The sequence below is a fragment of the Rattus rattus genome, chromosome 7 (genome assembly GCF_011064425.1).
Source record: "Rattus rattus isolate New Zealand chromosome 7, Rrattus_CSIRO_v1, whole genome shotgun sequence".
NCBI lineage: Eukaryota > Metazoa > Chordata > Mammalia > Rodentia > Muridae > Rattus > Rattus rattus.
The window spans coordinates 86,286,625-86,312,150 of record NC_046160.1 but is presented as its reverse complement, the minus strand read 5'-3'; the positions used below and the strand labels follow the sequence as shown (position 1 = coordinate 86,312,150).

Below are 25,526 nucleotides of genomic sequence, written 5' to 3'. Positions count from 1 at the left end.
GTGTGTGTCTCCCTCCCACCCCCATTTCCTGTATGACCCAGGGCCACAGCTTTCTTCGCCAAAATAATAATGTCCCATCCTTTGTCCTTCTATTGTCTTCCTCCTTAAGGTCGGGTTCTTGTTTGTTTATTAGCTTTGTTTTGTGATTAGTGATCTCTCATCTTAGGCTGGGGATGTAGCTCAGCTGGCAGAGTGCTTACCCAAGATTCCTGAAGTTCTAGAATTGCTCTCCAGCACCACAGAAACTGGGCTGAATGCTGCACACCTGTAATCTCAGCAGAAGTTCAGACTGTCTTTGGCTATATAGTGAGTTTGAGGCCAGCCTGGATACAGGAGACTCTGTCTCCAAAAAAAATAACAAAACAAAAAACAAAAAGTACAATCAATCTTTTCACTTTATTTTCTTTAGTTTCTCTACAGTTCTTAATCTTATCTACTTAATGCACTATTCCACTCTTCAATCTCTCTTGTGTCTCCTAGGAAGCAAACTTGGCCATTTCTTGTGTCTTTATTGTTTTTAATCTCCAAAGGATAGCAACTGTCTGAAGAAACTGTCGTGAGCAATCTAAGGCACCTACGACAAAAGCCAAGCCATGCTATGCAAGGGCGAACATGAGCAGGTTGGCATTGGGATGCCCAGGAACCTATGTAAATGCCGAGTACATGGTGTTGTGCCTTTGTCTTGGGGCTTTACGGCTGTGAACAGATACCATGATGAAAGAAAACATTTCATCGGGCTGGCTTACAGTTCAGAGGTTTACTTCATTATTGTCACGATGGGGAGCACGGTGGCAAGCAGGCAGGCAGGTGCTGGAGAGGTAGCTGAGAGCTCTACATCTGGAGCAGCAGGCATCAGAAAGAAAGAGTGACACTAGACCTGATTTGAGCATCAGAAACCTCAAAGCCCACCCTTAGCAACTCATTTTCTCCAACAAGGCCACACCTCTCCATAGTGCCACTCCCTGTGAGTCTATGGGGGCCATTTTCATGCAAACCACCAAAGCCTTGGGAGGTTGAGACAAGGTATCCCCAAAGCAAGCTGGCTAATGAGACTAGTTATAGCTAGCTCTGGGTTTCACCAAGAGACCCTGCCTCAGTGCATAAAATATAAGAGCAGTGGAGGGTGATTCTTCTGAGAGCACAGACACGTGAATGCACACATGCAGATATGTGTACCTACACACATGCAAAACAATGTCTATCCATACAAAATGACAAAAAGAGGCAGAGTGGCCGAGGAAGATTACAGACATCAAGCTTAGGCCTTAACAGGCATGTGCACACTCACATAAGCATGCATATGCACCTGTAAGTACACATAATGCACACCTGTATTCACACACACACACACACACACACACACACACACACACACACACACACACACACAGCTTTTACACTTGGCTTTCTTTTGGATGTCCTTTATATATATCCTCACCTGGCTTGAGCTCAAGATGTTTTAGAAAGTGGCCCACCTTTCACTGCCTTTAAATCGTCTCTTCCAGCTGTGTCCCTTAATGCCAACTGGAACCCAGACATTTAGAATAAACCCATGTGTGCCATTCACCCCTTTACATTCCACCACCCAATTGTGGAGCACCTGTCTGTATTCACCCTCATTGCTGCTGCTCTTAGCACGTGACAAGAGCATGACACATTCCTTAGCTCCTGGCTCGGTTAAAACTCAGAACATGTGCAGAGTGCAAACACGTTTGCCACAGCTTGGAAAGCCTCACGTAGGTAGCTCTCTGGCCAGGTTCACTGACAGGACCAGAAAGTGTGATGAATATAACATTTTCTCTAAAACAGCAAATCCCTATCTTGTGAACTTCCAACTCGTGCAGAAAACAAGACACACAGGAGGATGGGGATAAAATGGGTGTGGTTCTATAAAGGCAGAGATCTTGTGGTGTGGCAACCATTCGGGAACTTTGCTTACCTGGTGGAAACTGAATAGGTGATAGCTCTATAGGTGATAAGATGGTAGAGAATTTAACACAGAGACATATGCTCAGGCATACACACACACTCACACGCACTCACACACACTCATACATACACACACACTCACACACACACTCACACACACACGCACACACACAGGGCCGGGGGGTGGGGGGGGTTGAGTACAAGGATACAAGGCTAGAAAAACTGAATCTCAACTGGGAACTGACTCACTATCCATGCCCCAGTTATAAGATTATTGTTCAATTGTCATTTGAATCTGAAATGTTCCCCCACAGTCTGTGTTTTGAAGACTTGTACCCTATGTGGTGACACTATTTTGAGAGTTTCTGGAAACCTTGAGAGGTCTTCTGAAGGAAGTAGGTCACTAGAGGTGTGTCCTTGGTAGAACACTCCACCCAGCTACTTCCCAGTTCTCTCTGCTTCCTGGTCTCCCTTGATGCAGACAGCCATCTATATCGCCCCATGCCCCACTCATGGTGTTTAGCTGAGTGTATGAAAACCAAGCAACTATGCCAGAAACTTCTGAAACGAGAAGGCAAACTTTCTGTGAGGCATTTTGTCACTGTAAGTCAAAATAGTTGATTTTGCAAAATGTCAGCACTGGCTGAAAGAAACTGCATAACATGTGGGAAGGGTATCTTTGTGTTATTTCTTACAATTACAAGTTTCTCAGTAAATGCTACAATTTAAAAAGTGAAAGTTAAGAAGACAGAGAATGCAAATCACAAAAGGAAAAGGGATTCAGTTAGAGCACATTCTCTAATTTTATGTCAAAATTTACTTTAAGCTTCTTTCTTTTTTTTTGAGTAGAATGTACTTAGAGTATACTGCATACTTTTTTTGAGAATTTTTTTTATTTCTTTTTTTTTTATTATTAACTTGAGTATTTTTTATATACATTTCGAGTGTTATTCCCCTTCCCGGTTTCAGGGCAAACATCCCCCTCCCCCCTCCCCTTCTTTATGGGTGTTCCCCTCCCCATCCTTCCCCCCTTGTCGCCCTCCCCACAACAATCACGTTCACTGGGGGTTCAGTCTTAGCAGGACCCAGGGCTTCCCCTTCCACTGGTGCTCTTACTAGGATATTCATTGCTACCTATGAGGTCAGAGTCCAGGGTCAGTCCATGTATAGTCTTTAGGTAGTGGCTTAGACCCTGGAAGCTCTGGTTGCTTGGCATTGTTGTACATATGAGGTCTCGAGCCCCTTCAAGCTCTTCCAGTTCTTTCTCTGATTCCTTCAACGGGGGTCCTATTCTCAATTCAGTGGTTTGCTGCTGGCATTCGCCTCTGTGTTTGCTGTATTCTGGCTGTGTCTCTCAGGATCGATCTACATCCGGCTCCTGTCGGCCTGCACTTCTTTGCTTCATCCATCTTGCCCAATTGGATGGCTGTATATGCATGGGCCACATGTGGGGCAGGCTCTGAATGGGTGTTCCTTCTGTGTCTGTTTTAATCTTTGCCTCTCTATTCCCTGCCAAGGGTATTCTTGTTCCCCTTTTAAAGAAGGAGTGAAGCATTCACATTTTGATCATCCGTCTTGAGTTTCATTTGTTCTAGGCATGTAGGGTAATTCAAGCATTTGGGCTAATAGCCACTTATCAATGAGTGCATACCATGTGTGTTTTTCTGTGATTGGGTTACCTCACTCAGGATGATATTTTCCAGTTCCGACCATTTTTTAAGCTTCTTTCTTAAGAAAAGCAGTTAAGACAAAAAAGAAAAGTTTTGTATTATTTGTTTAATATTCATTCAATATATAATGAATAAAGTAAGCATCATTATCTAATAAAATATACAGTTTAAGAGAATCAACACTTAACTTGAATATCAATTATAAAATTATTTTCCCCGTGGTGTGTTCATATAATGTAAAGAAACAATATAGTCATTCCCCTTAGAACTGTAAGTGTATTTATTCATGTGTGTGAGCACTCGTGTACATGCTGGTACACAAGTATGCACACCCCTGTGTATATGTGGAAGCCTGGTGACAATCTCAGTTTTTTCAAACGTAACATTATTTTTTCCAGTAGTCTCTCACTGGTCTGGGGTTCACTCAGTAACAGACTAGGCTTGCCAAACAGCGTGCTCCAGAGATCTGCCCGTGTCTCATGTTCCATGATATTTGATCGTACTGTGGAAAAATCTGTTTTGGTTGTGGTGTGGCTCAGCCCTAGAACACACCTTTAATCCAAGAGCTTTCTGCTCGAATATTGTAGACAGGATTGAATAACGTCAACCATAGGTCAAGAAGCAGAGCAAGCAACCAGTTGACAGGAAGTGAACCTAGGATTAGTAAAACAAAACCATAGAGAGTAAGAGGAAGTCAGGAGGAGGGATCTAGAGAGGAACAGGAAGTAGAAGGGCGGGAACACTCCTTGTCAAGGAGCTCGGGAGACTGTGAAAGAATGGCATTCCTGTCGGGATGTAGGCTGAGGAGGATGGTCAATTGAGTGCTTTCTCTGCCTCTCTGAGCTACTAAGCTTTCACCCCAGCATCTGGCTCCTGAGGCTTCATTGGTAAAACCGAAAGATTGAGATTTTGTTAAAAAACAACAGTCCTATTCTTCACTGGTGGGTACCACTGGTGGGATTAACAAGTACCACGCAGGTTTTTTTTTTTTTTATGTGAGTTCTGAGGATCCAGCTCGGGTTCTCATAGTTTACTGACTGAGCTAAACTCCCAGTCCCTCACCTTAGAACTTCCTGCCCTGGTTCGAAGCTACAGTAGCATAGTATTTTCCTGGCTGTCAGTCATCCTCTGGTAAATCTACATTTAAATTTCTGGCATTTATCTATGTGTGCTATACCTCCCGTTTCCTAGTGATGAACCTAGCTAGGGTCAGAAAAGGGAGAGGATGTGTAAATAGTGATGCTGGTAAGTAGTAGTGTCAGGACTCTGTCCAACTCACTGCTGCATTTGCCCAAACTAGATTCCATTCCAAAGCCCAGAGAGAAGGAAGACCGACTTGAGAGACTTGTAAGGACCACTCTGCCATCCCGGTGATAATAGGTTGTAGCTACATGGTGTCTATTTCAAGAAAGGAAAAGGCAGGAATCGGACTCGGACGTCAGAAGTACAGTACTCGAGGTTCCTGTTCAGTGTGTAGGAGCCGCTGAAGCACAACCACACATCAGTCCCCCCTGAGTCCAGGCTAGCTGCTCCATGACACGCTGAGGGAATAGCCTTGGTGCTATTCCCCAGTCTGGACCCGGGCCTCCCTGGGATCAATTCTGCAGACTCTTGTCTGCACCCTGACCTGGGGTGGTTAGGAAATGTCAGTAGATGGTAATGCAACCTGGGGCCACAAGGAGCTCGGAAGCCAGACAAACTTAGATCTGAAATCCTCCTCCTCAAATACAGTGAGAAGGTAAAGAAAAAGGCAGTGACTCTTGGCATTTTCTCAGAAGTGTGGCCTTTTCATAAGTTTGAAAGACAAATGCCTTTTCAAATCTTAGATAACAGCCCTTTCTCCTGCTATGTATGCATTTCTGCACCCCTGTACAGTGACCAGAATAGTGAGTCAACACTGCAGCCACTTAAAAGTGAGGAGATTGTGTGATGGCTGTGCTCGGTGTGTTGGTCAGGCATGTGAGGTAGCTTAGAACTGAAAGTTTTTAAAAGAATGTCATGTGTGCGGAACTTTCCAAATTCATCAGTATTTTAGTGAGAGTTGCTTTGAAAGCATTTCAAGGAAGCCATTTCTTACTAAATGCATTCTGAAGTGACTCTCAGAACACCTCCAAAAGTTACTGCATATTACTGCCTTTGGATGTCGCTATCTTTGAGGAAAACACACTAGCAGAGAAGACTAAGTTAGCCAGCATGTGATAGCTGTCATCTTTATACAAATTAAAGCACGTCCCACAGAGATGCTGAGCCTGTAGTTAAAGAAGATTAGCCAAAAGCTGTGTCCGGGTTCTTTTGATTTCAACGTTAACCTTAGATGTACGCTTTGCTGAACGAATATCATCTGGTCATGGTTTTTTACGTTCAAGACTTAAGGAACGTGCTTGTAAACATCTTTGACTCACTCAACATGAGCTAGGACGTGCTATTTCCACTATTATGAAAGAAGAAATGCATTTCTGACTTCTGAAACTTCTAGATCAGTCTATCTCCTGAATACAGACACTGAGCAATTATTAAATGTGTGTATGTGTGTGTGTGTGTGTGTGTGTGTGTGTGTGTGTGTGTGTGTGTGGTGTATGCTCATCTTCAGGAGGCAAACCCACACAATCTTACTGCTTCTGTTCCTTTTGAGCTCCTGGGGTGCATGCTACTGGATTTTAGAGTGGGCTTGCCCACAGCACTTTTGCAATAATCCACCATTTTTGTCTTCTTACTTTTTTTCCTAACACAAATGCACTCCTGAAGTTCTGCGCCTTAAATAGTGAGGTTGGCTTTGTGAATTCGTGCCGTCTCTGAGGGGAAAAAAAATTCACTGCTGCTTGGGTAGCTTCCCAAACTTTAAGATTATTACTTTAAAAAAATTAGAAGAACTCCCTAGATTAGGGGAAGTTTGCAAAGTTGCAAGTGTCTGCAAAACTCTACCACTGCGCTGTTAATGTTTAATGAGATCATTATTTTCAATCTAGTTTCCAGTCTTTGTTCATTAATACACGTTCAGCAAAAGAGACCCTTTTGATGACTTTATGCAGCGGGACACTGCTTCAAAATCAGCCTCTCTCTTCTAAGATGATTTATTGAAAATGTTTAGCTTACATTGATGTACAAGGCAATTTTTCATAGTAAGCACCCATTCAGTTATTCTGGTGGCTGTTGCACTCTGTCAAGATGGTCAGTGATGGCCTTCACAGAGCATTCCTAACTCATCCATGGCTAGGAGGAAGTGTTGCTGCTCCCTGTGCCAAGGACACAAGGAAAAAATGTTCAACCATGCCACCCTGATGCTCACCCAGTATGTTTATTACTAGGAATGTTTGGGCTGGCAGATGAGAGAAGAATCAGTCAGTATCAGTGTGAACTATAGAACCACCCCTGAGCTGAACAATGTTTACATCCATAACCCAGCACAGAATACACCATCCCAGAACTGTCAGCAGAAGAATTTTTAAATTAAGCTTTTTATTATGAATGTTAGGACACTACATTTTGAAAGATATTAAAAATGCATTGATAAAGGCTGTCTCCTAATCTCCACGATTGAATCTAGTTCATAGTGTGTTACTTATCACTGTGACCAGAGACTTGGCAAGCAACTAAGGGCAAATGGTTTATTTTAGCTCAAGGCTTCCAGTGACTCAGTCTGTCACAGTAGGCCAGGCCTGTCCCTACTGTTTCAATTCAGCCACCTAGGCCCCACTTCCTACAGACTCCACAGAATCATCCTACACACAATCCAGGACCCAAGTACTCAAAACGTAAGCCTGTAAGAGGGGTGGAGATTTCAGAATCAAACCATAGCAGACAGAGTTGACCAGAGAATGTTTTAATCACACAAGTGGCTCAGAAACATGAGGTCACACGTGTGAGTAGTGTTTAAAGTTGTAGAGGGAACTCACTGATAAGAGATTGATGGCATTAGAAGAATTAGACTAACAAGACCTAGGGAAAGGGACATACCTCATCACATAGGGCCATAGGAATGCATTTTGTTTTGATCAAGAGACAGAACCAACAAGGAAAAGGCATTGGGAGGGGAAGCCCAGCAGAGGGAGCAGCTTAGGACTAGTTATTGTAAAGTATTCTAGAGAGTTTTGGACAACAGTGCTCTCTGATTGAGTCACACCTAGGCATGGGGAAATATAGGGAGAGGAAATATTGTCTAGGTGTGTGAGTTTAGCTTGCATGTATGAATTCTGCTTGCAAGGAAGTAATTTTACTCTTAAGAAATTAGCCAGCCATTGGGAAGAGCATTCTCTTCTGTAATCATCACACGCTGGTTAGAGTGGTTGTTACAAGCAAACAAACTGAGCAAAGGGAGCTATACACCAACAGTGGGAAAGCAAATGACTGTAGCCATGGTGGAGAACAGGGCGAAGTGTCTAAAACTCTAAAATTAGATCGAGCATAGAATGCAACAACACAGTTCTGAATGGTTCCAATGGGAGCAAAGCCAGCAGAGCAAAGAGATTCGGGATGACTGGGTTTGCTGCAGCCATAATGACTGAATGGGAGATCAACCTGGGCAACTGACCACAAGGAGCTCATGAAGGGTAGACAACAAATGGATGGAGAAAAAGTGGTGTGCGTGTGTGTGTGTGTGTGTGTGTGTGTGTGTGTGTGTGTGTATACCATATATGCAGTATATGCATATATGGTATATATAATATTTACCATATAATATACACAATATATTAGTATCTATAACATGTACTATATATAATGCAGTATAATATGCACTATAGAATATTATTCAGTCATCAAGATGAATAAAATCATGTTATTTACCATGAAATGTATGGAGCCTAAGCAAGACAGGAAACTGGGTCTGGCGTGTTCTCTCCCGCTTGTGGAAGCTGATGACAGATGTAACAAGACGTTGAACTGATACAGAATGGTCATTGCTAAAGGCAGGGGAGAGAAGGGGGCTGCATTTAATAAGGGCCTGCTGTATGTGCATAATCCAGAACACACCCCACTACTATGTCCAACTGATACATGCAATCAGACTTCTAACTTAAAAGGCATGTAGCCAAATGAAGATTATTAAAAGAAACATGAGAGACATGCGGTAGAGTTTTTTTTTTGTTTGTTTGGGTTTTTTTTTGTTGTTGTTGTTTTTTTGGGTTTGTTTTTTTTTTTGTCGCTTCTCACCTTCTTCCCTCTTTCCAACCACATCGCCCATAACATGTTTTATTTGTGCTTGAAAGAAGAACAGAAACAAAGCAAAGACTGTGCTCTTTCCTGTGAACCAACCAGTGACTGGCAAATGCCAGGCATCCCCCTGGGCAGAGGGCAGGAATGTGGTGTGAACCAGGGAATGAGGAACGATTGGTGGGACCTGCGGGCCTCAGAAACCAACCCCAGCTATGAACCTGGGAAGCCCAGTCGGGGGTTTCTTAGAGGGGTGCCCGGAAGGAGGCCAGGAACAGGAGAGCTGGAAGCTGGGGGTGTCCAGGGGCTTAGGAAAGGCATCGCCCCTGTGCCAGAAGCTGTGTGCTGTTAGCGACTGGGCTGGAGAACAAAGCCAGCCTGGGACTGAGTTAAGCAGAAATCCAGGCTTCTCTTGAATGCTGCCAGGCTGCCCCTGGCAGATCGTGCCCAGCAGGTTGGCAAATGAAACTGGATTGCAGCCTGTACTGTTCTAGGTACATGGCCGAAGCCTCCTAGAGATGGCTCTTTTTTCATTTTCCCCTCCTTGTTTCTGACTTTTGTCTTATGAGAACTGTTTCACAGACCCCAAAACACCCATTTTTAACAGAATGTAAATGATCTATATTCGGTCTAGTCACAAAGTTACATGACCATCCAATTTCAAAGCAGTTCATTTTCCTCAAAAGAAACCCTGTCCATCACATTTCATTTCCCATCCTTGGCCCGGTCTACTTCCTATCCCGCCTGCCTCGCCTGAGGATTTCATGGACACAGAACTGCTGAAGCTACCTGGATGGTGTTGGCTCCCACTCTTACATCTTCAAGACTTGTCCACCTTTTAGTTCCCACAGGGCGTCCTTCTTATAGAGCCAAGTCTCCAATCAGAAGAGGCTTCCCCAGAGATCTCTCAGCCCTGGTGCAGGCAGGGTAGGAATTGATAAAGCCCAAACCCACAATCACATCCCACCAGGGGGGGACGTTTCGAAAGATTCAGTTCGGTTTATTAAACAAATTTATTTCCCATTGTGAAACAAGCTGCCTCCCCAAGCTGCCTGTACGGCCACATGGATGTGCTTGGCCCAGGCTGGGGGCAGTTAGGGAATTAGCTAAAACCAGGACAGAATGGAGTTACTTTGGGCAGCTAAGTTCTGGCTGAGAAGTGTTCCCTAGTCTGCATACACGGATTGGCTCAGCCCATGACTGATGGGTGATAGTTTGGCTGATGTTGACTGTGGTAAACATTGCAGCCCTGACTAATTACGCATGCATCTTGTGCGTGCATCTTTTCAGTGCTGTTGGATATAAATGCCCCAGTGGAAACGCTGGGTCACACTGTAACTGAGGACCTGCCAGGCGGTTTTCCAGAGTGACTGTGCAACTCCACATTCCCGCCACCAGGTGCAAGCGTTCCAGTTGCTCCTTGCCCTTGTCAACACTTGGCACTTTCCTTTGCTGACTCACACTGAGATGAGTGCCAAATGCTGGCTCACAGGCTGACCGGGCCGACAAAGTGTCTTTTCAGGTGACACTTAGTCATCTTCCTTGGAGAAGTGTCACTGTCCATTTGTAACTGAACCTGTCTTAACCGATCATGTGTAAAAGTTATTTGTATATTCTCAATAAAGGCCCCTTATCACAAACATAATCTATATCACTTTATCTTCTCAGTCTTACATAGCAATTGCTTTTTATTTAGAAGCTATGGCAATATTCATTTATTTTTAAGTTCTTCTTGTGTTTGTTTTGGTAACTTAAATTTTTAGTAAAACATACATTATGTCTAAATTGTCTATTTTATTGCCAAGTATGTAAGGGTACATTCCTACAGTTTAAAAGTTATATGCAAAGACATAACCCTTTTCATGCTGAAAAATATTTCTCTTTTTCCATGGCCTTACAGTCTTTGTATTTTATTTTCAGCTGTTGGTTTATTGTAATTTTCTGGTTTTTATTACTAGAATTTGTAGATGTTTGCCTGTGGTATGCCTGTGCCTATGGAGGCCAGAAGACGACCTCAGGGGCCATTCCTCACGTGTAGATGCCGTTCCCCTGCCCTTTTTTTCCCAGTCAGAACAGAGTCTTTTACTCAGCTGTCTCTCACCAAGGAAGCCAGTGAGGTCCAGGAATCCACCCGTGTCCGTCTTGCCAGCGCTGATTCACAAGCATGGTTCACCAGGCCAGGCCTTTAACATTGCTTCCAGGGCTCAAGCTCAGCCATTTGTGTTTTCAAGGCAGGCACTGTGACAGCTGAGCCATCTCCCTAGCCCTAGACTTTTTAAAAACAAGCTATTTTAGGTTCTCTGCCAACACACACACAAATAAAATACAGCCAGTTCCTCTATGCGTCCTGTGTGGTGCACACATAGCCTTCCCATTAGCAACAGCCCCTGCCTGAGAGGGAGGCACATTTGTTGTGTTGAACGCATGCTGGCTTCTCATAATCACCCGGAGCCCACAGTTTACACAGGCGGTCCCTCTCGTGTTGTGCATTCTGCAGTTTGGGACGAAGTTACAGTGACGCTGTATGACATTATAGCCCCATAGATAGTACTCGATGCGCCATCTATTTACCCTTTCTGCCTCATCTATCTGGCAGCCACTGATCATTGACTGTTTCGTTGTGTTTTGGCATTGAAAACGCCATGCAGTTAGAATCATACAGCACAAAGATCGGCTTCTTTAGCTTGGTGATAAGACAATTAACCTCCATGTCCTTTGATGATGTAAGAGATGGTTCTTTTCAGAAGTATTGTTGAATAATACCTCGTTTCCCTATCCTTCTAGTGAAGAATAAATGAAACCACTCTAAATACGTGTGTGCAGGGTGTAGAGTGTGCGTCACTTCATCCTGAGGTAAATGTCAGAGATCACAGTTGCCGACTGTACAGGGAGGCGCTCTGACGGGACACTGCTGACCGTCTCCCAAAGCATCTGCACATGTTGTACTTTCAAGGGCAAATGGGAGTCCCAGCTAAACACATCTTAGCCAGCATTTGATGATGTCAGAGCTTTGTTCTGACATTCTACAGGTCTGTAGTAATACTATTCTACTTTAGAATATCCTTCTGTGGGAACACAGAGGAAACACTGTGTGTGTGTGTGTGTGTGTGTGTGTGTGTGTGTGTGTGTGTGCCATTTGCCATCTGCATATCCTCTTTGGTGAACTGCCTCGGAGATTTGAGACTTATTTTGTCGAATTTGGTTTGTTATTATGTTACTTCGTTTTGGATTTTAAGATTTTCCATCAGCTTGTCCAGTGTAGAGAGCATCACTTGCTGGAGTTTGATCACAGACACAAGAAGAGCTGCTGGTGCTGGTCTGTTCAGCATTCTGCAGGGCAGTAGGAGAACGGTCTCTGAGATTCTAGCACTGCTTCCTTGAGTGCTGTTATTGTCTTTCTGATTTCCTCCCGCATCCTTCATGCATACTTACCTTTTCTACGTCTAATGTTCTATATTAATTTCCTATCTGCCTTCTTCTCTGATACATGCATTCAACAACATAATGGCTAACAAAATATACCTTCAGTTTTATTCTGTGTGACATGTGTGTGGCATTTCAATGCTTTCTAAAAAAATTTAATTCCAATTCAGTTTTCCTTAATCAAGTAATTTTTGAATGCTTATTACTTGGTGTTTTAAATGTCTTAAATGTAGACTTCTTATCTCCAGGAGGGGTGAGTAGCAGTGTGTCGTCCTTCCTTCTCTAGCTGCTAGGGAAATGGTCAGATGGAGGCACAGTCACGTCTGTGAAGTGTGAGGCGGTGTGAGGGTTAATGACTGGGACCAACTGAAGTTCAATAGACAATGTTAGGGTCCAGGAAGAGCCACACAAACCACTCAGACACCAGTCTCAGTCAGGTATGGATGGTTTATTGAACACACACTCCAAGACTGGCTCACCAGGAACGCAGCCAGGAGTTGGGATCCAAAACTGCAACCCTGGGCAGTCCTCAAAACCAGGTTTTTATATGGGAAAAACCGCAGGGGCTGGAGAGATGACTTAGTGGTTAAGAGCACTGACTGCTCTTCCAGAGGTCCTGAGTTCAAATCCCAGCAATCACATGGTGGCTCACAACCATCCACAATGGGATCTGATGCCCTCTTCTGGTGTGTCTGAAGACAGCGACAGTGTATATAATAAATAAATCTTTTAAGACAAGTATATTTGTAACATTTACAACGTATAGGCTATCTAGTCAAAGCAGTGCTGTCTGACCTTTAAGCTGATAGGCTGGGACTAGAAGCAAAAGGAGGCTAAGGGATCTCCAGAGTCCTGGGCCCTTGACAAAATACAACAAGTTTTTTTTTTTTTTTTTTTTTTTTTTTTTTTTGGTCAGGACAAGGAACAATAGCTCAAGTTAAAGTTATGAGCTATGAGCTACTGTTAAGTTTTAATATTTAACAGATAAGGCAGATGCACCCAGGTAGACACTTGTCTTCTTCGGTAGAAGCAGATATCAAACTAAGGCACAGTATCAGCTGTAGCTGTGGTGGTTTGAATGAGAAATGTCCCCATAGTCGCAGACATGGAACATTTAGTTCCCAGTCAATGGTACTCTCTGGGAGAGGTTTTAGTCCTGCAACTTTGCTGAAGGAAGTATGTCAGTGGGGACAGGCTTTGAGATGAAAGTCCTCAGGCTGCTTCCAGCTTCCTCTGCTTTGTATTTGCAGGTGAGGATGGGAGCTCTCAGCTTCCTGCCCCAGCAGCATGCCTGCTACCTCTGATGCACTTCCCTGAAACCATAAGCCCAAATATACTCTTCTGAAAGTTGCTCTCTTACTTAGGGTTATACTGCTGTGAGTGGACACCATGACTGTGGCAACTCTTATAAGGACAACATTTAATTGGGGCTGGCTTACAAGTTCAGAGGTTCAGTCCATTATCATCAAGGCAGGAGCATGGCAGCATCCAGGCAGGTATGGTGAAGGAGGGGCTGAGAGTTATACATCTTCATCTGAAGGCTGGTAGGAGAATACTGACTTTCAGGCAGCTAGGATGAGAGTCGTAAAGTCCACACCCACAGTGACACACCTACTCCAACAAGGCCACACCTCCTGATAGTGCCACTCTCTGGGCCAAGCATATACAAACCATTACAGTTGCCTTGGGTATAGTGTTTGCTCTCAGCAACAGAGAAGTAACTAATGTGGTGGCCTATAGGTAGGACTATGCTAAGTGAGAGATACCTTGTGAATCTTCTGTGTGTTATATCTTGATACCATAGCACATAGAAAACTTGAGGAGCTCTGCAAAGTACTGGGGTGGCATACAAGGCCAACAACTTCTGTTTACTGTGGGTCAGAAGCAAACCTTTCCATGTTGCTACAATGATGGCCCAAGAGAATCATAGCATAAAGCCATCCACAAGGCAATCAAAACCAGAGATGGGTAGCATCCATTTAAAGCTGAAACTCTGAGAAACAGGAGAATCAAAAGTTTCAACTCATCCTTGTGTAGTGGATTGAGTGAGAGTAGCCTCGTATATCTGAAGGCTTGGTTTTCGGTCGGTGACCTACTTAGGGTGGATCAGAAGGTACTGGCCTTGTTGGAAGAGGTATGTCACTGTGAGTGAATGAGCTTTGAGGTTTCAGAATCCCCCACACCAGGCCCAGTCTCTCTCTCCCTGCCTGCACCTACGGATCAGTGTGTAAAGCTCTCAGCTGCTGCCCCAGCTCCATGCTCGCCTGCCTCTGCACTGCTGGCTGTGGTGATAATGGGCTCACCTCTGAAGCGCCAAGCAAGCCCTGAATTAAGTAGTTTCCTTTATAAGAGTTGCTTTGGTTGTAGTGTCTGGTCACAGAAATAGAAACCCTAACTCAGACACTTGGCCACTTAGTGACACAGAAATTTTGGAGGCCAGTCTAGGATACCTGCTGAGACCCCGTCTCAAACCACCTCACCAGGACTCAGTTCAGTCTCTGACCTTGAACAACAATGTTTTCTGTTGAGGAGTAAAGAAAGGGTAAAGTGTTTCTGGAGGCAAATAGCATCGACTGTCAGTCTTCGTGACTGTTTTATACACACCGTGTTCTTTATTCTATGAAGTATGTGTGGGCATGTAAGAGGCAAAAACATACAGGCAAAGAGAGAGAGAGAGAGAGAGAGAGAGAGAGAGAGAGAGATAAGCAGGCTTGCAGATGAGCCACATACTGCAGTCGGCAAACAGAGGACTTTAAAAAGAACTATTACAGATATGTGAAAGAAGGTAGAAAAAGTTGGAAATTTCCATCTACAAACGTTAAATTCCTAGGAGTAGCAAAATTTCTGACCTCACAACTTATAACGTTTAATAAGATGTTGAACAACAGAGGTCAGAGTCTGTGAACGCGGAGACAGTGATTGTCCGAAGTGGTGAATAGAAGCAAAAAAAGCACGAAAACCAGAATGAAGTAGAGGCTGTGTTCGAGACAGTTTCCACCACTGGGCTTAGAGAAGAGAGAAAAGACAACGGCTCAGAAGGCGTGAAGGAAGACGCGCACATTATCAGTTGCTTGCTCCTTTGCTAAGTGACCAAGGCAACTTAGGAAAGGAGGGGCTTACTCACAGTTGGAGGACACAGTCCACGACTGCAGGGAAGAGACAGTGGCTGGAGCTTGGAGAAGCTGGTCACAGTCACAGTGTGTCCCCAGTCAGGTCGCCGAGAGACGCTCAATACAGCGGCTCAGCTCCATTTCTGTTTCCAATTCAGTCACGGATCCCAACCCACCAGCTGGAACTGCCCACATTTAGGGAGGGCTTGTCCCCTCCCCCAATTAACCTAATCTAGAAAGGTCTCTTGCAGACACATCTAGAGGTTGTCTGCATGGTGACTGTCAGTCCTAACATGTTAACAACCAAATTGATCATTCCGACATTAAGATCTTTTCCCCAAAAACAGGTAAAAATTATTTATTTGTAGATCTGAGGCTCAATAGAACCTAAAAAAAATCATAAGATTATCATAATCAAACTGAAAAAAAAGCTGAAAGTAAAATCTTTTTTAAAGGCCAGAAGATACAGTCCACCAAAAGCAACAAGAAAATGCACTTGACTTTTCAAGTACAGAGACCAGATGTTGGCAGGATGCAATCTTAAACTTTCTTTATTCATTTTGTTCTATGTGAAATTATTTTGCCTGCATTTATGTATGTGTGCCGTGTGCATACTCTGGAACTGGTCTCACCATGGGGGTCCTGTATAAACTGTGCTGATTCAAAGCTCTTTGCCCAATGAAACTACAATTTTAAAATGGAGGTCAAATGAAGATATCAGACAAAATCTGAGCTAAGTGATTTTTATGACCCAAATTAAAAGAAGTAATAAATAAAATTCTTTAACCTTGAAAATGAAAGATAACACATAAAACACATAACATGAAGCAGAAACACACAACATAACAAAGACACACAGCAAACACATAATATAACAAAGACCCACAGCAAACACATGACATAACAAAGACACACAGCAAACACATAACATAACAAAGACACACAGCAAACACATGACATAACAAAGACACACAGCAAACACATAACAAAGACACACAACAAACAATTTTAGGTGGAGATCTAATAGTGTAGATGGAAGAAATACTGTTAAAGTTTTTCTTGAGGGAACAAAATTATAGGACTTCTTGTTTATAACATACATAATAGTTGAAGGGCAGCAGGCATCACATGCAGTTTGCTGCCGTAAGGGTTTTGTATTGTACAGGAAAATGCAGTTACACATTCAAGATAGACTGTAACAAGCTAGGAGTGAACATCACAGTTTCTGTGACAATCACTGAAGGTTTAAGGTAGGTTTAGCTCTACTGGAGGTGAAAATGGTCCAGCAGCAGATAAGAGCACCTGCTGCTCTTGCAGGGGCCTGAGTTCAGCATCATCACCCAGCATCTCACAACTGCCTGTGACCTCAGCTCCTAAGGACAGGACAACCACTTCTGCAAGCAAGTGTGCAAGTTCACACACACACTCAGACATGCACACAGGCATGCATGCACACACATACAAATAATATTAAAATAAAGATTAAATATAGAATTATAAAACCATTAGAGGAGAAGAAATGGACGAAATACATTTGATGCTCTTTAAAGCTGGGAAAAAAGGAAAGAAAGAAAGAAAGAAAGAAAGAAAGAAAGAAAGAAAGAGAGAAAGAGAGAAAGAGAAAGAAAGAAAAGAGAGAAAGAGAAAGAAAGAGAAAAGAGAAAGAAAGAAAGAAAGTGGGTGTGAGTAGATTTCATAGTTGGTTTGGCATCTATGTCAAAGTTGATCACATTCAAGGACATAAAGCAAGCTGTAAAAAGTTTCAGTGGATTATAGCTCTATAGAATTTATTTATCAACTGCAAAATAATTAGCATAAAATCAGCAAGAGAGTTAGAAAAATGTTCAATTGTTTATAATATTACATTATTGATGGGCCAAAGGAAAAAATTGCAATGAGTAATAGAAAATATTATGAACTCCCTGTAACATCAACACAATATATTACAGTTTATGGATGTGGCTAAAATTGTGCTTGGGGGAAAATGTATAGTTTTACATTTTATGGGTTCTTTTAAAAAATATATTTTTCACTATGTGTGTCTTTGTGTGGGTCTGTGCACATGCATGCAGTGCCAATAGAGGCCTGAAGAGGGCGTAAGATCCCCTGGAGCTGGAATTATAGGCAGTTTTTAGCTACCCATTGCTGGGAACAGAATTTCTTTCTCTAGAAGAGAGAAATGTTCTTAACTGCAGGCCCATCTTTCCAGCTTCAAACTGTGCAGTTTTAAATAAACACAACTAGGTTTCTAAAAAAGCTGAAAACGATATGCTTTCATTTGAAGGGGCTGGTAAAACTGAAGCAAATTAAAAATAATAGTAATCAAATAAAATGCAAAGCAAATATACAAAGGAAAAACAACAGGTAGGAATATAATTCTTTAAAATAAATTTACAATATTGAGAAATTCCTAACCAGATGATCAAGAAGGGAGCAGAGATGATGAGACAGCATCACCGTCGAAGGGCAGACAGATAGAAGCACTTTCAGATTACTGAAAATGTTAGAAGTGGGTTATGAGTCATTTATGCCAATAAACTTAATGATATTTTTCTTTTGAAATGCTAGGACTTGAACTTGTGAATACACACACAGGCACACGCACACATACACACACACACACACACACACACACACTAAGCAGCCTCCTTGTCACTGTGCTATATTCCCAGTTCAACAATATTTTTTAATATATAAATTTACTTGGATAAAACCAACCAAAGTTACCATAATCAGAAACTGGAATACAGGATCATCTCGTGCCTTATTGAAGAATTACTGAGTCAGCTAGACCCAGGTGGGCTAAGTGATGAATTCTTTGCAATAGTACACTAGGGACCTCCGTTTTACACAAGCACTTCCAAAAAGTAACATTTCCCAACTTGACTACTGAGGCTAGTGTGACTCTAATCAAACTAAAAAGACATATATTTCCAAAAGAACACAAGGAAGAGGAGGAGGAGGACAAGGGGGTGGTGGCTCTGGTAGTGTACATAGTACAAATACAACAATTGCACAAGAAAGTTTACCAAATCAAACCTTAATTGAGCAGTATAGTAAAAGGTATCACATTTAAGACTCAATAAAGTTTAGTCTAGGAATAAACATTTTATCAATGTCTACATTATATAATACCAGAGAAACACATATATTCATTTCAGTAGCTATAGAAAGGATGTTTGCTAAAATGTATCATGAGTTCAGAAAGTCAGAACTAGAGTGACATTTCCTTACTCCCATAAATCTGAGCAAAATATTTAAAGCCAATGCCACACTCGGTTTGAACATGTCTACCCTGTAATTCAGAAGAAAGACAAAGTCCATTCCCATTTCTAGTCACTGTTTCCCTGCAAGCTGTAGCCAGTTTAGTAAGACAGGGTACGGGCTGAGAAGACAGCACAGGGAACGACCCTGTGTTCAACCCCCAGAACCCATTTTAAAAGCCAGCTGTGTGGTGCCTTGTGGGTCCCCCGACTGGAGAGATCCCCGAGGCTTGCTAGCAGTCAGCTAGCTTCTAGCCAGTTAAAGGCCCTGCCTCAGAAAACAAAGTGGAGGCTTCTAAGCAAGGAGAGCTGGGGCGGTCCTCTGTCAACACGGGCACACCTGCCCACATGTGCCCGTGCATGCACATGCACACATTGGTAAGTAAATAAACACACAGAAAAATACAAGTATAAAGAGAGGAGAAATGATAGAGCTTTAAATTTGAAAAAGGACATGACAGTGATATAAAAAACTCAGGAGTCTCCAAACAGCACAAGTCAAACAAACTTGGGGAAATCACTGTGAAGACTCTCGAACTTGCTGCGGCCTTTGCCAGTTCCATTTCTGACTCTTCATTTAAATAATGCACCCGAGTTTTATTCATTAAGCGTCCTTCAGCTCATTTCGTTTTAATCAACTTGATAGCCTCTGGTTTCTTAGCAGGCTCTGCCCAGGCATATTCCAATGCCTTTTTAATAACTTATATTTGTGCTTTCCATCCTGGAAGACCCTTTCTGTCTCTGTGTATTTGACTGACTTGATTCTGTTATCCGTCCATCTCTTTCATATGAAGCTATGTCATATGGCTGTTTTCCTATAGGTTTGGTTCATAGATACTAAATGCACAAATCTGACTCATCAGAGTCTAGAGTTAATATTCCCCCTAGCAAATCAAGTACTGTAGCAGCTTTCCTCAACCGCTTTCCTGCCTTCACTTTTTGTTTTAGTTCTCCCCTTCTTTTAAAAACTCCTCCAAATGAACCACCAACAGTTTTTCTCCGTGGGTATCACGCATCTGCAGGTCGATGTGAATAGCACCTGTGAGCAATGCTATAGTGCCCCACAGAGGCCGAAGGAGGATGTCAGGACTCCCGGACAGTCACTAGCCGTTGTGTTCAAGGCTGGGAACTTAGGACCTCAGCAAGAGCAGCAAACGCCCTTAAGCACACAGAACCATTTTCCAAGCCCCCAAATCATTTTTTAAATTAATTTTTGAGAATTCTATACCACATTCCCCTCCTCCCCAGCTCCCCCCCTCTTTCTGTTCTTTCTTTCATTTTAGTCTGCGATACCCATATATTCATAACTGTGTGGCCTCCCATGGGAGAATGATTTCCCTGCTCTTAAAGAAAACCAACTCCTTTCCCAGTAGATACCAATTGCTAATTGACTCCATTAGGGACAGGCTTCATGTGTACGACTCCCCACCCACTGCCCTCTCTCAGATTTGTTCTGGCTTGAGCATTGTGCATGATGTCATAGCTTCTGTAAGTCCATATGTGCAGCCACCCTATTGTGTCCCGAGAACACTGCTTCCTTGTATGTATTTACCACCTCTGGTCCTTACACTCCTTCTTCCACAGTTAAGCCCTGAGCCAGAGAGAGAGAGAGAGAGAGAGAGAGAGAGAGAGAGAGAGAGAGATGTGTATGTATGTAAGTGTGTGCATTTGTGTGTGTATATATATATATACATATACATAAACATATATATATATATCCCCTAGAACTTGATGGTGAGACCTTCTTGCTAAAAGACACCACCTTCCTGAGTCCTAGAGCATGGAAGTGACCTGGAAGCCTTGTCTTTACTGAATAGCTGTAACAATACTAGACGTGAATGCTACTGGAGGGAAGAGAAGAAGCTGTCAGGGTCATCGGCCCTGAGCCCTGTAAGCTACAGCAATGACTGGCCTGGCAATCAGGCCATTGGTATAACAGTGGCACAAGAGTGAAGAGACCTACCACTTTCTGCTCGGACCCAAGTCCTACAGCACAAGTGGAGCCCATAATTGGTACCATTGGGCCAAGAACCTGAGGCTAGACATGCCATAAGTTAGGGTTGGGGCTAGGGTTGGAGTTAGGGGTTAGGGTTAGGGTTAGACAGGGTTAGGGTTAGGGTTAGGGTTAGGGTTAGGGTTAGGGTTAGGGAGGGTTAGGGTTAGGGTTAGACAGGGTTAGGGTTAGGGTTAGGGTTAGGGTTAGACAGGGTTAGGGTAAGGGTAAGGGTTAGACAGGGTTAGGGTTAGTGAAGCCACTACTATCTCATTGCTATGCCAACTAGCATTCCCATGACCTTATTTCTTCCTGTTCGATTGAAGTCACCGCTTTGGTACGTTTATCTTCTGGTGTCTGAGGGCCAGCTGCTCTCATTCCCTGGATACTTGAAACTTTATCCTGAGCTTTGCTGGATGCAGAGTTCTGAATAACAACTCTGTCTCCTCGACACGTGTGAGCAGTAATGCCAAGCTGTTCTCATTCTGTGAGAGACCACCCGTAGGCATAGTAGTTTTAGAGAATAATCTGCCTCCTACTTACGCGTCATCTTTCTCCCGGTTTTGATGAGAACCATGTGTCCTGTGGGCCCCTTCTAGCACCCCCTTTAAGGTAGGGCCCCAGAATTGAGACGCTAACCCCTCTCTCAATCCTGCTGAGTCGCTCCCCTCAAATCGCCCCTTGACTTGATGCTTTCAGTCTCAGTTATGGGTCATGGTATTGATTGTCCCGCTGAGGAGTTGAGTGATCATCATAGGTCCTAGAATTGAGGTCCTTCATCTGTGAGATCTTCAATGTGGGCCCATTACTCATCCTCTTCAGTGAGTCTCCTACTTAAAACTCCAGAGTCTTTTCCTCCTTCCCTGGTAACATGACCCTTCCACATGCCTGTAGTTCTAATTTCAGATTTGTCTGCCAAGAAAACTCCCATCATTCAAAGTGGAGGTGCTAGTTCTCCCCAGCACTCAGCAGAGTCGTCCCGAAAGCTCCTCTCCCCACCCCTCTGGCCTGTGCATCCACTCCCCCTCCTCAGGCAGCGACCTCATATCCTCCGTCTATTTATAGCCCCCAGTGAGTAGCTCCCTTTGTAGTTAGAAACACATGCTTAGTATGGCCTCTACAAATATCTGTAGATCAAATGAATGGGTGAAAGAACGAATCCAGAAATCAAAGTCACGTTCTCCGCCCCCGCCCCAGGGATGATGTAACCCAGAATACATGGAAACACGTTTCCCGAATTACAAGTGCTAATCATCGCCTCAGTCTATACAATATCAATTCGTGCACTACCTTGTTACAGCAGTTAAGGACCAGACTGGAGGTCTCTTTAAATCTTATTTCATATAGCCGAATATAGCCAAATTCTCAGTGTTCTTTGATCATAATGAAGTTTATTTTTACTTCTGTGCCTTTACTTCCAATTGCAAGATTTTGCAGAGCATCAAAAAAAAAAATCAAGATGTTCTAGGAGAGTGCTTGATATGGGCTGACAGTTACTCATCCTGGCACAAAACCTCATCTCTGAATATCCTTCCCCTCATCTTAATCATCTCTTCTGCTCTTTTGCTTTCTTTTCCTCCCTCCCTCTCCTTTCTTCCTTCCCTTTTCCCTCTTTCCCTCCCTTCTTTTCTCTTGTTTGTCCTTCCTGTTTTTCCTGAAACAAGCTCTAGCTACGTAGTCCCAGCTGGCCTCACACTCACTATCTTGCCTAAGCTTCCCAAGTTCCAGGATTGACACAACAGGGCTTTTTCCTATTCTTGAAGTGCCTGCTCCAGCTTTCCCTTATGAGATAGGCCCTTGCTGACCCTCCTTATAACATAGCAGACATCCACCCCCCCCATTCTCTCTCCTTTGGACCTGCTTTATTTTCTGATAAATTTGTCTACAAGCGCCTGTTGTGTATTTAGCATTTCCACTGTCCTCTGTTCTTGTCCATACCATAGCACAGGGAATTTTGAGAGTTGAGAGTTCTGTTCTGTGTCCAGAACAGTGTTGACCACGCTGTAAGTGCTCAGATAAATACTTGTTGAATAAATCTATCAGTGTAGGTGGTGCTGTTTTCCAGCAGTAAAATGCTGGAGCACTGGGAGACAGACAGCACACAGCCACTGTGGGCACAGCAGCCCCCAGCGTTTATCTGAATCTGGGATGAGATTACAGAATCCGACTGTTTTGCTTTTCTTCAAAACAGACTGCGTAACGCACGATTTCATCTTGAAAACTAAAGAAATCACTTCCTTTCCTGGCAGGCACCTAACCCGAGAGAGTTCTGAGCTGGCTGTGGAAAAAGCCCTTCTGTTCCCTGCCGGCTCGAAGGCTGTGGCAGTTCCTGCCTGCCTCTAACAAGCTTTCTCTGCTTCCTGGTTTGCTTTCACCTCTTAGGGAAATTTACATATCTTTTGTACCCGTTTTATTGCTTCGAACTTGGCAAGAGCTGCCCATCAATTTTGTGTGGATGCAAGCAGAGAAAGCATTCGTTTGCCACGTTTGTGGGAAGTAGGTCTTACTTCATAGTGGCAAACATGTAAAGCTAGAGCTTCATGTGCATTGCACGAGTCCAGAGATGCCCAATGCTGACATGCAGTTCATGTGGATTTAAGGAATTTGTGGGTCAAAGACTCTGAGTCCAGTGATCTCCCCTTAAGTTTATTTCTGTCTCTCTATTTCCTGTGTCTCAGTCTGAAGTGTCTCACTTCTTGTACCACTGGTAGCAATTGGAAGTCTTTCTTCGCTAACCTTCAACAACCAGACAACCTTACTTCCACAAACCATCAAACTGCTGTCCTCAGACTTAACACGACTGAGAAGAATGTGGTCGTTCAGCTAAACCGACGTTTCTAAGTCAGGTTTGTGACTGCTCCAACTTTCCAATAAAAAAAAGTGTGGCCCAAGGATTCTGACATGGTGTCCTCTGGTTGAGAGAGGCTTGCCCTGACATCTGTTCTCTGCTAGGGATGTGCTGAACTCATCTTTCCTGCTGAGCTTAGTAATGCACACTATTCAGTCTGATTAGCAAAATACAGATTTGCCGGGAATGTCTGAGAACACCGAGAACTTGGCTATTTCTCTACTGTCCCTCTACTAGAGGGAAGGTACCGCTGGCAACTTCACCTAGAAGCAATCCTGAGGCTGTTGTTGAACTGGCAGTGCCTCCTAGTGGCCCAGGGTCCAAAGACTGAGGAGTGGCTGGGGCATCAACAGACTCCTGGCAACTCCTGTCCAGCCCTCTCCATTCTGAGTCTGCATCGGACAAGGAGACTTTGGTGCTGATGAGCTCAGGGTTAGCAGACTTTTCAGGAACCTGCTGACTGAATTCCCAACAATGGCTGGCTGTGGAATGAAGAAAGAAATAGGATGAAGATGGAGACATAAAACAAGGCCACCACACCTCTAGAGGTGAATTCTGAAACGTGTTATCAGTTCTGTAGACGCCCCATACTCGTCCCTGGTGGGAGAGGTCAGCTGCCCAGGAATGACAAATCATCCCTTTGGGTGAATGACATCACCCAAAATTACTAAGCTTCCTCAGGCATAGCTTCAGATGCTACGATCATAGACAGAGGGACCCAGCTGGTCACTTTGGAACCTTGAGAAGAATACGTATCATCCCAAAGATCTCATTTTAAAGACCACATCCTCCTAAAAATGAAGAAGAAATTGTGTCTATAAGCACAACCCACCTTAGCCCTTTGCCAATACAGGCTATGCAAATGTTAAGTTGAGTCTGCCTAGACTTCCTTGGAGAGCTGGAGAGGCATCTAGAAGGGTCCACTCCTTCAGGAGGAAGAGAGAAGTGTACGAGACAGGAAAGACCGTGCCGTGGGAAAACAGAACAGGACATGTAGCTTTGGTGGCTAAGAACTCTTCCTCTGATACTGCTCCATGGCCCACAAGGCAGAACACCTCTGTGTTCATGTTTGCCTTGTCCCTGAATGGACCCCCATTCCAAACAGAGCCCACATCCCATCCCTATCTGTATTCCAATCTGTATTTCCTGTCTGCCCGATTCAGACTCCCAAGATCTTTTCGTATATTCTGATAAAGAATTTACTGTGGAAGCATGCCGTGTCACAAATCCAGTTAGTCACACTGCCCAGCGTTCTCTTTCTTCTACACATACACTTGGATTGGGACTCCTGAAATCTCTGGCTAGCTGTTCTTGGAAATCAACTTTATCTGTCAAATTATACACACCTCCAGACCCCTCCCTTACAGTGATCGACCACAAAGGGTAACGTCGTTGACAGAAAGCCCTCTGCTTCTATGAGTTCTATTTGAATGTCCCCCACACTGATGAACCCTGCCAATTACCAATGACCCTATCTATGTGATGTGGCAGCACTTATGGGCTTCAACCTGGAGCTTCCAAGCCCCACATTCTAATATTCATTCATTCAGCCTACAAATAGTGGAGAATTACAGTCCTTTGGGACTACAGTAAGATTCTACCCAGTGATCGTTGCTTGGACAATAGCAGGATGGTAGCCACAATCTTAGTCACAAGGTTTTAGATAATTGTGGAATATTCCAAACAAAAAGAATTTGCCATTCCTTTGGAAGACTCGGGCAGCAATCTGTGGCCAACATTTTTAGAATTGGGGACAGCAGAGGCGAGCTAACAGTGAGGACTAGTGGGCATTATGCAGTAAGCTTGGCATCTGTACCGTCACACGTCTTGGCCAACAGGTTTCATGTTTCTAAGAAATTTCTAGAATATGCATCACACTGGTTAGGAATAGCCCTGATCTCCTTAGCTGCCATCTCCACGCAGGCGTTCCTTTGCTTCCTCCCTTCTCCCCTCCTTCCGCCATCCGCCCCCACACCTAGCCTGTGCTCGCGCCTCTTCGCCTGCTCTACCATCCTGGGGGCAGCCCGCTCAAGGCTGCCCAGCCCGCGCCGCGGTCCCGTTGAGCAGCCGCAGCAGCAGCAGCGCGCGCGCGCCGGCGGTTCCGGGACCGCGCTGATTCGCTGTCGCGCTCTGCGGCGCTCG

The 25,526-nt window shown here is 43.8% G+C and overlaps 1 protein-coding gene across 1 annotated transcript in view; it reads left to right on the top strand.

Moving 5' to 3' along the window:
• The window catches only part of Rtn1 (reticulon 1), a 204,224-nt gene that overhangs the window by 150,288 nt on the left and 28,410 nt on the right, over positions 1–25,526 (top strand). The window lies entirely within an intron of this gene.